General features: G+C 52.4%; 1 protein-coding gene across 1 annotated transcript in view; it reads right to left on the bottom strand.

Moving 5' to 3' along the window:
• KIRREL3 (kirre like nephrin family adhesion molecule 3) overlaps positions 1-12,792 on the bottom strand; it is a 143,528-nt gene that overhangs the window by 63,271 nt on the left and 67,465 nt on the right. The gene's annotated exons all lie outside the window — the stretch shown is intronic.

Here is a 12,792-nt window from a genome sequence, read left to right as displayed (position 1 = left end):
GAGGCATGTTTGCCTCTTGTAGACAAGTTAAGCTTATGAGGGCATCACAGTACACTTGCTCTGGGTGGCTGTACCCAGGCGCTGCCCTGATCTGCACACAGCTGCTTGCTGTGTGGAAGTTTTTGCAATACAAACCCTGCAGAGAGTGTTTTCCTTTGCAAATCCAATCTCTGCTCCACGCTGGGGCATTCTGAGTCCAGGTTTGCTGGCTGGCAAGGTGCTCGTGAAAGAAGCAGGATTCAACCTGCAGCCTCTGTGGTCTCCTTACCTTCCAGGAAGATCCTGTCCTGCTCCAAAAAGAAGCAGGCGCTTGCCCTCCGCAAGCGGTTAAGGTAGCAAGGCTGGCGGGGTGTGACTTTGACAATAAGCTCGGTATTAATGACATTCAGCAAAATGACAAGTTAATTATCTGCTGTATCGTTTCTGTACTCCACTTGGGACTGGCACGTCCTCTTCTCTGCCCGATAACTGCAGGGAACTGCCTCCTCTTCGCAGCAAACATCTGCTTTCCTCACCAGCCTCGGGGGTGTTTTGCAGAGGCCAGTGGCGTTGCTTTGCAAGATGCTCTTGAGATCTTGGGCGGAGGGCGGTTTGGCCACACTCATGGATGTTGAACTCGGTTTGGGATAGGCACTGAGGAAGGCCGTGGAGCTGATCAAAGGAAAAGAGCAGCTTTCCTACCAGGTGAGATCAGAAGAGGTTGGCTTGTTTAATTTGGCAAAATGAAGGCAGGGAGACTATGACTGGTTGCAGCGAAAGAACTGGGGGAAGGTTGGGAGAAGACAAGGGGAAAAAGCACGAAAATTTGGACTTCCCACTTCCCCAGTGGGAGGAAAGAAGGTTCTCCATTTCATCAAGTATCTAGGATAGCTTCCCAAAGGGAGCAAAAGGGGCTAGAAAACAAAACTGCTTTTAGGATGGAGCTTGCTACACTGGATAAGAGAATCCCTTTATAGGGATTGTGTTTCTGGCAGTAGTTTTCTAGCAGACTGCCTAGGGTCTTGCTGTATTATCAAGCCTGAAAGCTACAAATTGTGAGGGCCTAAACCACTGCAGAGCAGCTCACAGCTACATGAATGTTTAGCTTTTCATTTATCAGGACTTTACACATTTAGGATTCCGATTTCCAGCAGCTCTTCAGAGCTAGGAAGGATATAAACAGGCTCTTAGGTTTTGTCCAACACTTTAAAGGTTGAGATTTCGGTGTGTCTGAGTGCTGTCACGGGTTATGTTTTTCAGGGCAGCACTAACTGGAGACTTACGGCAAGTCTGTGGGGCTCGGTGACCTGCGCTCTGGAGGAAACCTAGTCCTGGACCGCAATTGCAATTCCCCTCAACCTACATGCATCCATTCTACCTCTCCCCTTCCCAATGCAATTAGGATTGCAATCCCTTTGCAGATGAGGAGCTTTGGCAGGTAAGGAAAAAGGGACAATACGGAGCAAGAGGTCTGAGTTTGCAAACGGGGTGAGTCGCAGGGCTGAGAGTCCTGACTCCAACTTGTAACATTCCCCCCCTTCAAGCATGACCGACCAGATTTTTCCTTTGCATCCTACATCTGAAACCTGGAGACCATTTCTGTCTGCAGGCTGCTCAGCAGGATGAGGCTCAGCTCTTCTGCAAGGAAAACAATCAGCGAAGCTGGCTGTGTCCTCCTTCCCTACATAAGGCAGGCTGAAAAAAATTCAGTCCGTGTTGTGCACTCTCCATTTACAGAGGCCACGCTGGCTACGGTGCCAACTCTGGCATTGCTTCAAAGCGTACAGCCCCCCACCCGTGTGCTGTCACAGCCTCTGGCCCTGCTGAGATTGGCGTGGGATGGAAGGCCGGTCATTTGGAGGATGCCTGCGTGACTGGCACCTTTCCTGCATCTCTCCCATGCCAAGCCCCTGGCAGGGTCGCCCACCCTGGGAAGGGTGACAATGGGATGGGGCTCTTGTACGGCAATTGCTTAGTCCGTGCAACACGGACAAGTCTTAACGAACTGCCCCAGAGTCCTTGCTTGGCCAGGGATGGAGAGCAAAAGGAGGATGTCATGTCTAGAGGTCCTCTGTTGTCCCTTTGTGTCCAGCCTGCGTCTACCCCAGCCTGACGCTGCTCTGCTGCTGGAGCTCTGCTGCCTCATTCTTCTCGCCGACCCAAGGGAGCTGAGCCCGGACAGCCTGAAAAATGCAGGGCAGCTGCGGGTGCCCTCGGAAAGGCGCCTGGCTGCCGCCGAGTGAAGAAGGAGAGGAAACAGATGCAGGCAAACAGTACAGCCTGGGGAAAACACGCTAAAAAATAAATCAAAAGAAACAAGGGAAGCAGGGAGAAAAATAGCGATGAAAGTTTAAATAGTGCATCTCTTTCTTGGTCCTATTTGTCTTGTGGCACTTCAGCGTGTGTGTCTGAGCGGGAGAGCGGGCGGGTGGGTGGGTTGCCAGCGGTGATGCCTCCTCTCCATCCCAAGCGGACACAGCGATGCTGCCCTGGCAGCCAGGGGAGGGTGACAGCTCAGCACCCAAAGCAACCTGCATCCCTGTTTCCCTCCTGTCTGTCTGTCTCTGCAGCTGAGTGTGATGCATGGACCCTCCTCACATTAAGAAGCTCAGAGGAAACAAACTGCTAATATTTCCTAAAACCTTTTTTTTTTTTTTTCCCCCTAATGATTTATCTCTGTTTTCATCCAGCCACCAAAAGTCCCACACGTTCCAGATTTCTTTGGGTCAGCAGGCTGGATTTCTCTGGTGGAATGGTGTCCTGCTGGAGAACGTGGATTCCTCAAACCCAAAAAAGCTTTGCAGAGGTGGCTTCATTTAACTGCAGCAAAGCTCTGCCCGAACTCGCCAGCTCAGCTCCACTTTCCCACTCTCTGCCCAGGAGGGGCTGATCTTCCCCCACCAAATCCCTCTCCAGGTCATCTGGAGGACTATCACTGTAATACTCTTTGATTTTTCAAGCTGAGGCGGGGGTTGGTCCCAGATTCTTTCCTGGAGAGTGTTTTAAATATTTGATTTTCACGTCGGATTGGAATTAAACCAAATTTCAAAGTTCTAAAATCCTTTGTGAAGCCCAGCTCTGGGCAGCATCCATTTTTGGAGAAAACACAAGCAGACCTGACACCAGATAAGTGAGCATTTGTATTCTACTGAAAAGCCTTTCATATGAGGGGGAAAAAAAAAAAGTTATGGCAAACCCTTCCAAGCTTTAATAAACAGCCAGATGCTGTGCATGCAGGCAGACAGGTAGCTGGCCAGGTAGTGATTATTTACTTGAAATATTCTCTCTGCAAATAGTAAGAAACTTGGAATTTCCTCTTCCAGTTGAAAAGGAAATACAACCCCAGCAAATATATTGCATTTGCTGGTTCCTCATTTAATTCCCCCAATCAAGTCGGTGTTTGGCTGGATCATGTCAACAGCTACTGCCAAGCCCTAATTCGTGTCCTGAAGTCTTCGGAGGGAGCTGTTTTGCTTTGCTTGTGTCTACGATAAGGTGCCCTGGCTCTCCTTAAACCAAAGGGTATTGCCGACGATTAAGGAGAGAGGCGGATGCGTGGCCCGTGGCAATCGTGAGTAATGGCTCCAATTCTGCCTGTCAGGAGATGGAGGAAGGTCAGGGTAAAGCTTCCCAGATGTGTCGGGAGCGACGGCATAGGAAGGGAGGAAAAATTATGTGCCCAACTGGCCTTGCTACCACCGTAATCACATTCATGCAGGGAACTGTGCATGTATCAAAGAGGGGAAACCGAGGCACAAATAGGCTATGTGGTCTGCTTAACTGGAAGTGAAGACACCCTGAATCCCAGGCTTTCCCAGCTGGATCAGCCCCTTGTCCCTGCTCCTGTGCAACCCCCGCTGCTCTTCCCAGCTGCCCTGCACTGAAACCTACGGCGTTCCTGTGCTGGGAGCAGGGCATGAGCCCCATCCTCTTCGGAGGGAGGGCAGGGGGCTGCGGTTTTGGCATCCCGCACGGGCACACGGGACTCCACAGAGGCTGCGGCATCTTCAGCAATGCTACACTGGGCTGTGGTTTAAGACACCTTTGGGGGTGATGCTAAAACTAAACAGCACAGCCTCGTCTTAATCTCTCTTGGAGCCAAGAAGCACCGCTCTTCTTGTCAGCCACGGAGAAGGAGCAGGGACCTGGTGGGTCAAGTCCCCAAGCCCATGGGCACCAGGGAAGAGCCGTACTGCAGAAAGGCCCTCCAAGCGCGTCTCTCTTTCCTGTAGCCACAAACCACCTCTGACACCCTCCCACAAACAGAAATACAAAGGGCTAAAGCAAAAGGCTGCGGCAAAGCCTGTCTCCTCTCAACCGCAGGACATGCCTGAACCTTCTCCTGGAAGGGGGGATAGGCAGGAAAAATCATTATCTACCCAATGTAGGCCAGCACCCCCTGCCTCCTCCTCCTCACCCTGCCCGCGCGGCTCCTGGGTGCAGACTGACAGATCAGAGAACATAGGCAAAAAACAGAATTCATTATTTTTTCCCATATGTCAGATATTTTCAAACTGTTGAAAAAAAAAAAAGAGGAGGATTATTACTGTTCATTAAAAAAAATAAAAAAAAAAAGAAAGAAAAAAGGGAAGAAAGTACACTCTGGAGCAAACCCCATGAGCTGGCCCCCTCCTTCAGCCAGCTGCTGCTGGTGGGAGCTGCTCTTAGATCTCGTCTTCTGCAGGACGGGATGGGAGAAATCCTGCCTGCTCCGGCGAGGTTCAAAGGCCCGAGCCTCATCCGAACCCCGTCGGAGCCGTGTTGCCCGCTCCTCACCCGCACGTGGGGTGCCTGCCTGTTACCGAGAGCAGGTCTCATCTGCAGAGTGCCGGGTCCCTGCCGCGCTCGGTGCAAATTTATGGCGCTCAAGCAAATTGGAAATAAATGCCCGCTGTGCGTTCGTCCTGGTGTGCTCGCTGGGCACGTGTCCCCAGCGCCCGGGTGCTGTTGGTCCTGTAGAAACCAGGAGGTACCACGACAATTCTGTGATGCGGAGCACAGCTAGAAGAAACGGGAGATTGGGACTCAGTCGTTAAGATTAGGGGCTTAATTATCTGGATCCATCCTGAGGCTGCAAATGCTTTGACCTCCGTTAGCCAACACCTCTTCTGTCAATCAGCCACAGGTATGTACTATCCGAACAGCAAGTGCTGAGCCCTTACAGGGACAGGAGAACCCAGCACAGCTGAATCCCGAATTTCCCTTCAGGTGGGCTTTGCTGGGAGCCCGGCGCACCAGCAAAGCAACAAATGTGTAAGGCAACGAGCTGAAAGGGGAAGGACTCATCCCTCTCCCCTGGTATCGAGAGCGGGGAGGGCATCACCTCCCACTGCTCAGCACCAGGAAAAACTCCCCGTCTCAGTCTACGTCCAGGAAAGACGGGGGGTGGGAGATGCCCCGGGGATGGGCACAGCCCTTCCCCACTCCCTGCAGGGTGAGGATAGCAAGGGGAGATTTGTTTTTCGAGCCTTGCTGCATCTCCAGCCTCAATCCTCCGGGCTCCTGCCTGGTTTTCAGGGGCACAAAAACCCCAAAAGGTGCTTGTGTTTCCAGCTCAGTAGCCAATTTTCACTGTCATGGCCCCGGCGCTGACGCAATCGCTCAGTCCCAGAGGCTCTCTGCCCTCCCCTCTCCGGGTGGCATTTCTCAGACTTGCCCAGCTGGGATTTGCAGGTACCTGGCTTCAGCCGGCTGAGCTGGCCTTGGATGACAGAGAGGAGCCCTGCCTGCTCCCATCGACGCCGGGTACTCTGTCACTTGATTGAGAAATCACAGGCGTGCCTTGTCATGCCTCGACTGCAATTTGAAGAGGTTTTTTTTCTACTTTGGGTCTGGGAGGATTGATTTTATTTATTTTTTTTTAAAGGTGAAAGGATGCTTTTTCTTTTTTTCTCCTCTTTTCCTCAAAGGTCACAGCTTTATCACTTGCTCCCCTTTAAACCATGCCCAGCCCCTAAAGCAATTGGCTATTACTGCTTTTCCTGGATCTGGCTGCCAGGATTTGTCACTGAGGAAGCTGGGAACCGGAATGGGGTGAGAAAAGACAAGACCTTAGGCCAGGCTGGGAAAAATCCCCCCGGCCCTGCCCGTGCCTAGGATGCGAGCTGTTACTGCCGTTTCATGGACGCACGACGCCTGTTCATTTGTCCTGTGGTTTCTCTGTCCCCACAACAAGTGAATCAAACCAAGAGAAAGGACAAAGATATTTCAACCCTGTTAACTTTGAGTGACCAGGAAGGGTGGCATGCAGGATTTTAGGCTGTTGCCTGCGCTGAGAAGGCAGCGCTGCCCACGCTGCTCTCCATGGACGTGTTGGGTTAGACCCAACAGCCACCGGGAAAGCTCCTATCTCACCTTTGCAGCTTGGCAGCAATGACAAGAAGATCGAGAGAAGCTCGGTTCACTCAACCAATCTGTATTCGGGCACAGATACTTGCTCCCAAGCGCTGAGCACCTGACTTCAGCACAGATTGAGTTTGGAGGGATGGAGAGGCTTCCAGGACCTTAAAGCGTGGCTGTCTGTAATGGAGATGGGCTAATGTGGGATCAGATGAGGACGCAGGGTGTTGCCTACAGCTCATCTCTATGCTGTGCCTGTTGGAAACGAAGTACGTAACGAGCCACGTCTGATCCATCCCTTTCCAGCACCTATCAGCCTGGGCCAGGGCAATATTCCTGTTTGCAGGTCAGCAATTGGAAGTCCTTGGAGATCCCTCCTTCCTAGGTGGGAACGGGCTGCACATCGCGTTGAGCGATGTTCTTTCCAGCCTCCGTCAGGGGAGACTCCTGCTCAGATCCCTGGCCGTGCTGCTGCTGAGGAATCCAGGGCAGCTCACGCCAGGGAGACCCACCAGGGAGATGGAAATACGGTGCTTAGTGGTTGCCTTGTGGTAGCACCGAGACAAGGACGGCGCACGCAGGGGTAAGCGGGGAGCGGAGAGCTTTGATCTGCGCACCAGCCGAACCCTCCTGTGTGTAAGAAACCATCAGAAATAATAAATGAAGGCCTTAGAAAGCGACTAATCCCCTGCCACATCCCAGATCTGTCAGCGCTATTCTTCACTCCCATCTCCCTGGTACAGCGGCCGTGCAAAGCAGCCGGACTCAAAACCACTGTGGCATCCAGCACGCGGGCTCTAGCAGGTTAGAAAACACTTCTTGCCTGACATGACTGGCCCGAGTCTCTTATGCAGCCCCTCACACCCCGAATCCTCCCGTTGCCATGCCGGAGAAGGTCCTAACCCCGCTCCCACCTGCAGGACAGCAGGACTCCTGCGGCACGCCACGCTAACCGGCTGCTAAGTCAGCCCTGTTGCAGCTTTCCTTGTGCAAAAGTGTAATTGCAGCCAGACATCCTGCTCCAGCAAACAAGAAACAACCCCCCAGCTATATTTTAAGTAAGTGCTGTGCATAGCACTTAAAAAAATCAAGCAAACTGACCCACCGATGATGTTATCTAGACGACGGGTCCCACGCGGGGCTTGCCAAATGCCAGGGACGTGTGTCCCTAAGTTGCGGAGGTCACGGGCTCTGCAGACCTTCCTTCAGCCGCGGCAGCAGTAAGGGCCGAGCAAATCATTACGGATAAATACGGCAACCATCAGATGGGGTTTGATCAATGCGCTGCAATGCCTTATCTCTGACACCGGCCGGGGCCAGATGTTGCGAACGAAACCTAAAACAGCCCTTCCAGGAGGGAGCACAATCAATCACAATGTTCCCAGCATTGACACATGTCTGGGTTCGGTCTGAATCCGGTTATCAGGCAGCGGCACAGCTCCATCGCACGCCGTATGGAAAAGGTTCAGCCTCGCAGACGCAAACTTTGAATGCCCTTGTCTGCCCTCCCGTCCCGCAGCCTTTCCTGAGATCATTCATCCTTGCATAAACCGTTAGCAGATCTCCTTTTTAAGATAAATTACCCACGTCTTTAAACCTCTGTTCAGAGGGAATTCCCCCAGGCTGCTGTTCACTCTCAGGTCCCCTCTTTGAAGGCATCCCCACAGAGCCAGACCCATTAATACAGCTTGCCCTGATAGCCTGCAAATTGCATAGTAGTAGAAAAATTGGGCTACAATGGCAGGAATCCTTCCTGGTGCCTGCTTAAAGCCATGACACAAGGATCCTGAGGATAATGGCTTTGGTTTTGCTATGTCTCGGTGTTCTTGCAAGGGTTTTTCTCTGAGAGGAGCACAAAGATACAGGTGTCACCCCATCCTCAGGGACGGGGGTGCCTGTGTACAGCACCTTGCAAGGCAATGGGTAGGTCCCTGGGCTTCAAGCCCTCTAAAAATGGTGACAACCTTAATAGAAACGGTTGGGTTTGTGGGAGGAGATCAGATGAGAGGAAGACAGCAAAGAGAAAAGGGACTGGAGAGCACGGGAAGAAAAGCTAACAAAACAAGTTGAGCTAAAGCAACTGCAGAAAGGAATAGAGCAGAGCTAATTGCACCCTGCAGCACCACTCCCTGATAAACTGCTTTTGAAAGATGCTTTGCTTTATGAGCAGTTTACAGCTTGGCAACTGTTAATAGCAAAATAGCGAGATGCGGGAGGTGCTCATAGGCTCGCTGGGGTGAGGATGTACAATTCATTAGGTACCGGAGCCCTCCGCTCGCTGCAGGACATGGTGTTTCCTTTCTTTGCCGTTACTCTTGGGGAGGTACTACCTAGGGCTGCTCCAAAATCTGCTCCCAAACGTTTTTTTTTTTTCTAAATAGGATATTGATTTTTTTTTCCCTTTTTTTTTTTTTTTTGGACCGATGGAGTGTTTCAGAGGAATGTCTGCTTTGGTGGAATTGTATTCTTTTTTTAATTAAGGAATCAATAGCAAAAAAGGCAACCACACGTCAACAGGGGAAACATTTCGGTCAGGGACTCTCGTTCCTCTTGGAGGGTGAGGGTGATGGGGCATCCGAGCAGGTTTGGCCTGACCTGGGAGATCAGGTGAGGAAAGAGAAGGGGAGCAAGCACAAGGTGTCTGAGCGACAACTCCCAGGAGTTACTGCGGCAGAAATAGTTGCATTTCCTTTTGATTTTTTGGTTGATATTTTTTTTTCTTTTCTTGCAGTTCTAGATATCCTTCCTCCATCTAACATCTCTGAAACATCATGGGCTGAAAAGCAGCAACTCCCCTAAGTCTGCTCTCCTCCTTAGACCAGAGAAGTGACTATTTTATCCCCTGATACCGCCCGCACAAAGCAACGCAGCCAGGACAGTGCTTACTACATCTCAACTCCCACCATACGAGGTATCTGCTCACCAACCGTGCTCGGTTTTCTCACAGGTCCAAGCAGAAAGGACTCTGGTCAGCCACAGCAAAGAAGTCTCAGAGGACACAGAACAAGCTGGGAAGCGATGCTGTTTTTGTTAATGGCGTATCAGCTTTTTATTCCTTGGGTGGGGACCCGTTTTGAGGGGCTCTACCAGACCTTTCACGTTATTCCCACTATCCAAAAACACTGAGTGCATGAGGAGCTCTCATTCGGTTTGACCCACAAATGGATCCCAAAGGCATTATTAAAAGTATATAATGAAACCATATAATAAAACCATAAATGCTAGCAGAAAAATAAACACAAGCGTCGGACCCCTGGCCCGGAACCCCAAGGCAATGCTCGTGGGATGCTACAGCCCCCCCACTCTGAGCTGGTTTGGATCTCTTCCCGATACAGCCAAAGACAGCGCGAGCTGCCGTAGGTGCTGCCTGGCCATCTTTGGCCACAGCTATTTTTCCTGGTGGCAGAGGCTTCCCAGCACAGAGCCGGAGGGGTCGGGATGCATTCCTGGACCCCTGGCAGTCAGACATCCCCGGTGCACACTGCTCCCGTGGGACGGGACACGAGCCGTCCCATTACAGCATCGCCGCAAGGAGGGCTGGACCTGCCTCCCACCACCACAGCGGGGAGGCCACTTAAAATGCTCGGCACGTCCCATCGGCACCAACCCTCTTACGGCCGGACACGCGCCGAGGGCTGCCGGGAGCCCCCGTGTTACACTGCAAAAGCTCTTGCGCGGCGGAAGATGGATTTCCCCGGCAGGGCGTACAGATAGAGATGCTACCGGCATTACCAAAAGCATCCATCAAAGTCCCCCTCCTTGCCTTCTGAGGTTTTAATCACTCGGGTCCCGGCTGCTGCCGGATGACGGGGAGAAAGGAAAGAGAAAGGGAAGAGAGAGATGAGAAAGCACAGAGTCCGTTTGTCCGAGGGGCAGCAGCGAGGGGATGTGGTGGGGAGGGCGTGCAGGATTTTGTTGCGATGGCTGCTCTGCGGCTGAAGGGAGAAGGCAGGAGAGAAGCTCAGGCTGTGCTGAATGGGAAGGGAATGCTTCCAGGAATTTCAGCCAGCTTTGTTAAACAAGAAGCGGTGAGTTAGCACAAAAGGGGATGTTTAGAAGATGTCAAAACAGCTGATTTGGGTGTTCCCATGCCTAACCTTTCATTTCGGAAAGGCTCACGTGAAATGTGTGGATGCTTTCAGGAACGCAAATCCCTCTGCTGCCCTTTCCCAGCTGAGACACTTTGCCAGCTTTGACTCGCACAACAAATAACTCCCGGTGAACTTAGCGGCGATAGAAGAAAAGTCACCCAGCTCTGCACACATGGACCCAAAGAGAGCTGTGCTGGAAAGCCACCGGCTCCATCACTTTATGAGCTCTCATTTTGAGACGAGCCATGCCTTAATGAGCAGAGAGACAGGCAGGGCATGTTGGCCGGAGCAGCGGGTTAAATGGCGGAGAGCGAGCAAGAAGAGGCAGAAAGCTGGGAAAAGGGGGACCCAAGTGGTGGCTGGTGGGGAAACTGGCTGGGAACGATGGGGCCCTGGCTGGGTGGGTGGGCTCGGGAGGCAGGGGAGTGATGCAACGCTCCTTCCTTCGCTCCCCACTCGTCCCCATACCACTGCACTGCTGCCGAGCAGGCGGGTCCCAGCCTCGTCCCTGAACCCCCTCCGTTATTAACAACAGCCCAATGGTGCAGTTTAGCAAGCCTAATAATTAACTGAAAAATTCATGAGGTTCTAAAGCAGAGAGGCCGCTCAGAGGTGGATGAGAGAGGGCTGGGGATGGAAGAGGTGGCAGGAGCCAAGTCCTACCTGCTACAAGAGGGGAGACCCCAAGCCTGGCTCGTCCCCACGAGACCAGCCCACCCCAGCAGCAGCAGATTTAGGGGCAGCATCCCACAACAGCCCTGCAGATGCAGGCAGGGGCTGCAGATGCCCAGCGAGCTCCTTGGCAGGAGTGATGGGCAGAGCTCCCTCCTGCCCAGCCTGCTCCCACGGACCCAGCAGCATCTCGCCGCTCAGAGCTAGCCTCTCAGCAAAGTTTTCTCCTTTGCTTTTGAAGCGTTGGAGACGAGGACAGCACATCGGGGGAACTCCCAGCCCCCGGGTACTTGCCAATCATCCCTGAGACACTCCGGCTAATTATTTTTATCCTTTGCGAATCACGTAGCATACAGGAAGCGTGGAAAATAGGACATTCTCGGCATCTGTCTGTCTCTGGCGTAGGCTAATGGTGGTAAATCGCCGCTCCGTGTCAGGGGATCGCTGTTTGCAATAAGGCTGAGTGTTGGAGAGGCTGAGATTTCTGATGGGCTCCACGCCGTCCATGCTTCTTCCTCCCATGCTTTGCTTCAGGAGGGATTTGGGGGTGTTTTCCCAGTGAGTGAGGATTTTTCTTCCCCTTCTGCCCATCCTCAAGCCATTACTGGCTTGCAGGACTCCGGTGGGAGGGAGGCAGGGTTCTCCACAAACAGGAGATGTATGGACTAGCACAATTTCCAGGCTGGAGTGCCATTTCTTTTTTGGTCTGCAGACCACCGTAACTGTCTGAAAAGTAGCCCAGGCAGAGGCAAACGATAGTTTTGGCTCTGCAGAGCACATATTCGTGTTATGCAGGAAAAAAAAGCTTGTCTCCCCTTCCTGCCTTGCCTAGGGAAGTGGAAAGCAGTGAAAAGCTTTGTGTTTGCGCTTTCCCTGGGCTCATACCTCCCACGCTGAAGATCTTCGGTCCCGACGGCTGGGAATGGTACAAAGTCCTTCAGGAGATGGAGGACTGTTGAGCGAACAATGCCGGCGACGGAGGGTTCGCCTAAGCTGGTGGTGGGAGCGAGCTGCAGGCGCTCTCCACCCACAGAGAGCCTACTAAGCTTGCAACACAGGCTGGGACTACGGCGTTGCATGCTCTAGAAGGAGGACGGCGGTCACAGACCTCACGGTGCAACAGCAACACCCGGGCACGTGAGAGTCTGCAGGAGCCGTGTCCACGCACGGAGGAATTCGGGTGGCAGAAACGCAAGAGAGAGGAGAAAGCTCCATCCTTCTCATCTGGTGACAAACAAACCAGCTCTGCTTGTGAATCTCTTCAAGCCACTCCAGGCAGCGACAAAAGAGTTAGTTTGTTGTTTACCCACTCAGAGAGGAGATAAGGTCAGGAAATCGCAGTTGGCTTGCTGCAATCCTAGAAGGGGAAGTGAAGCTAAATCTGGCAGATAAATCACTCGCTATTGACTGTTCTCCTTCTCAATTATTACTCCATTTCACAAGACACCTCCAAAACACACACAAAAATTTCCACCCAGGCCAAAACAACACTCAGATCCCACCGCTGCCTCGCCAGCGTGCAGGAGCTGCTGCGAGTCCTTTTGCGCAGCCTGAATCAGGGCAGAGCTGCTCCCAAAACTTGGCAGAGACAACCTCCTGGAGAAGATTTTTGGAAGTCAGTCGCTGCCATCAAGCCAACGAGACAGGTAGGAAATCTGCAAGCAGGGATGCCAGGACTCAGCCCAGACTGCCTCGTCACAGCTGGATGCAA

Source organism: Gymnogyps californianus, chromosome 25 (assembly GCF_018139145.2).
Source record: "Gymnogyps californianus isolate 813 chromosome 25, ASM1813914v2, whole genome shotgun sequence".
NCBI lineage: Eukaryota > Metazoa > Chordata > Aves > Accipitriformes > Cathartidae > Gymnogyps > Gymnogyps californianus.
This window is presented reverse-complemented; position numbering and strand designations above follow the sequence as displayed.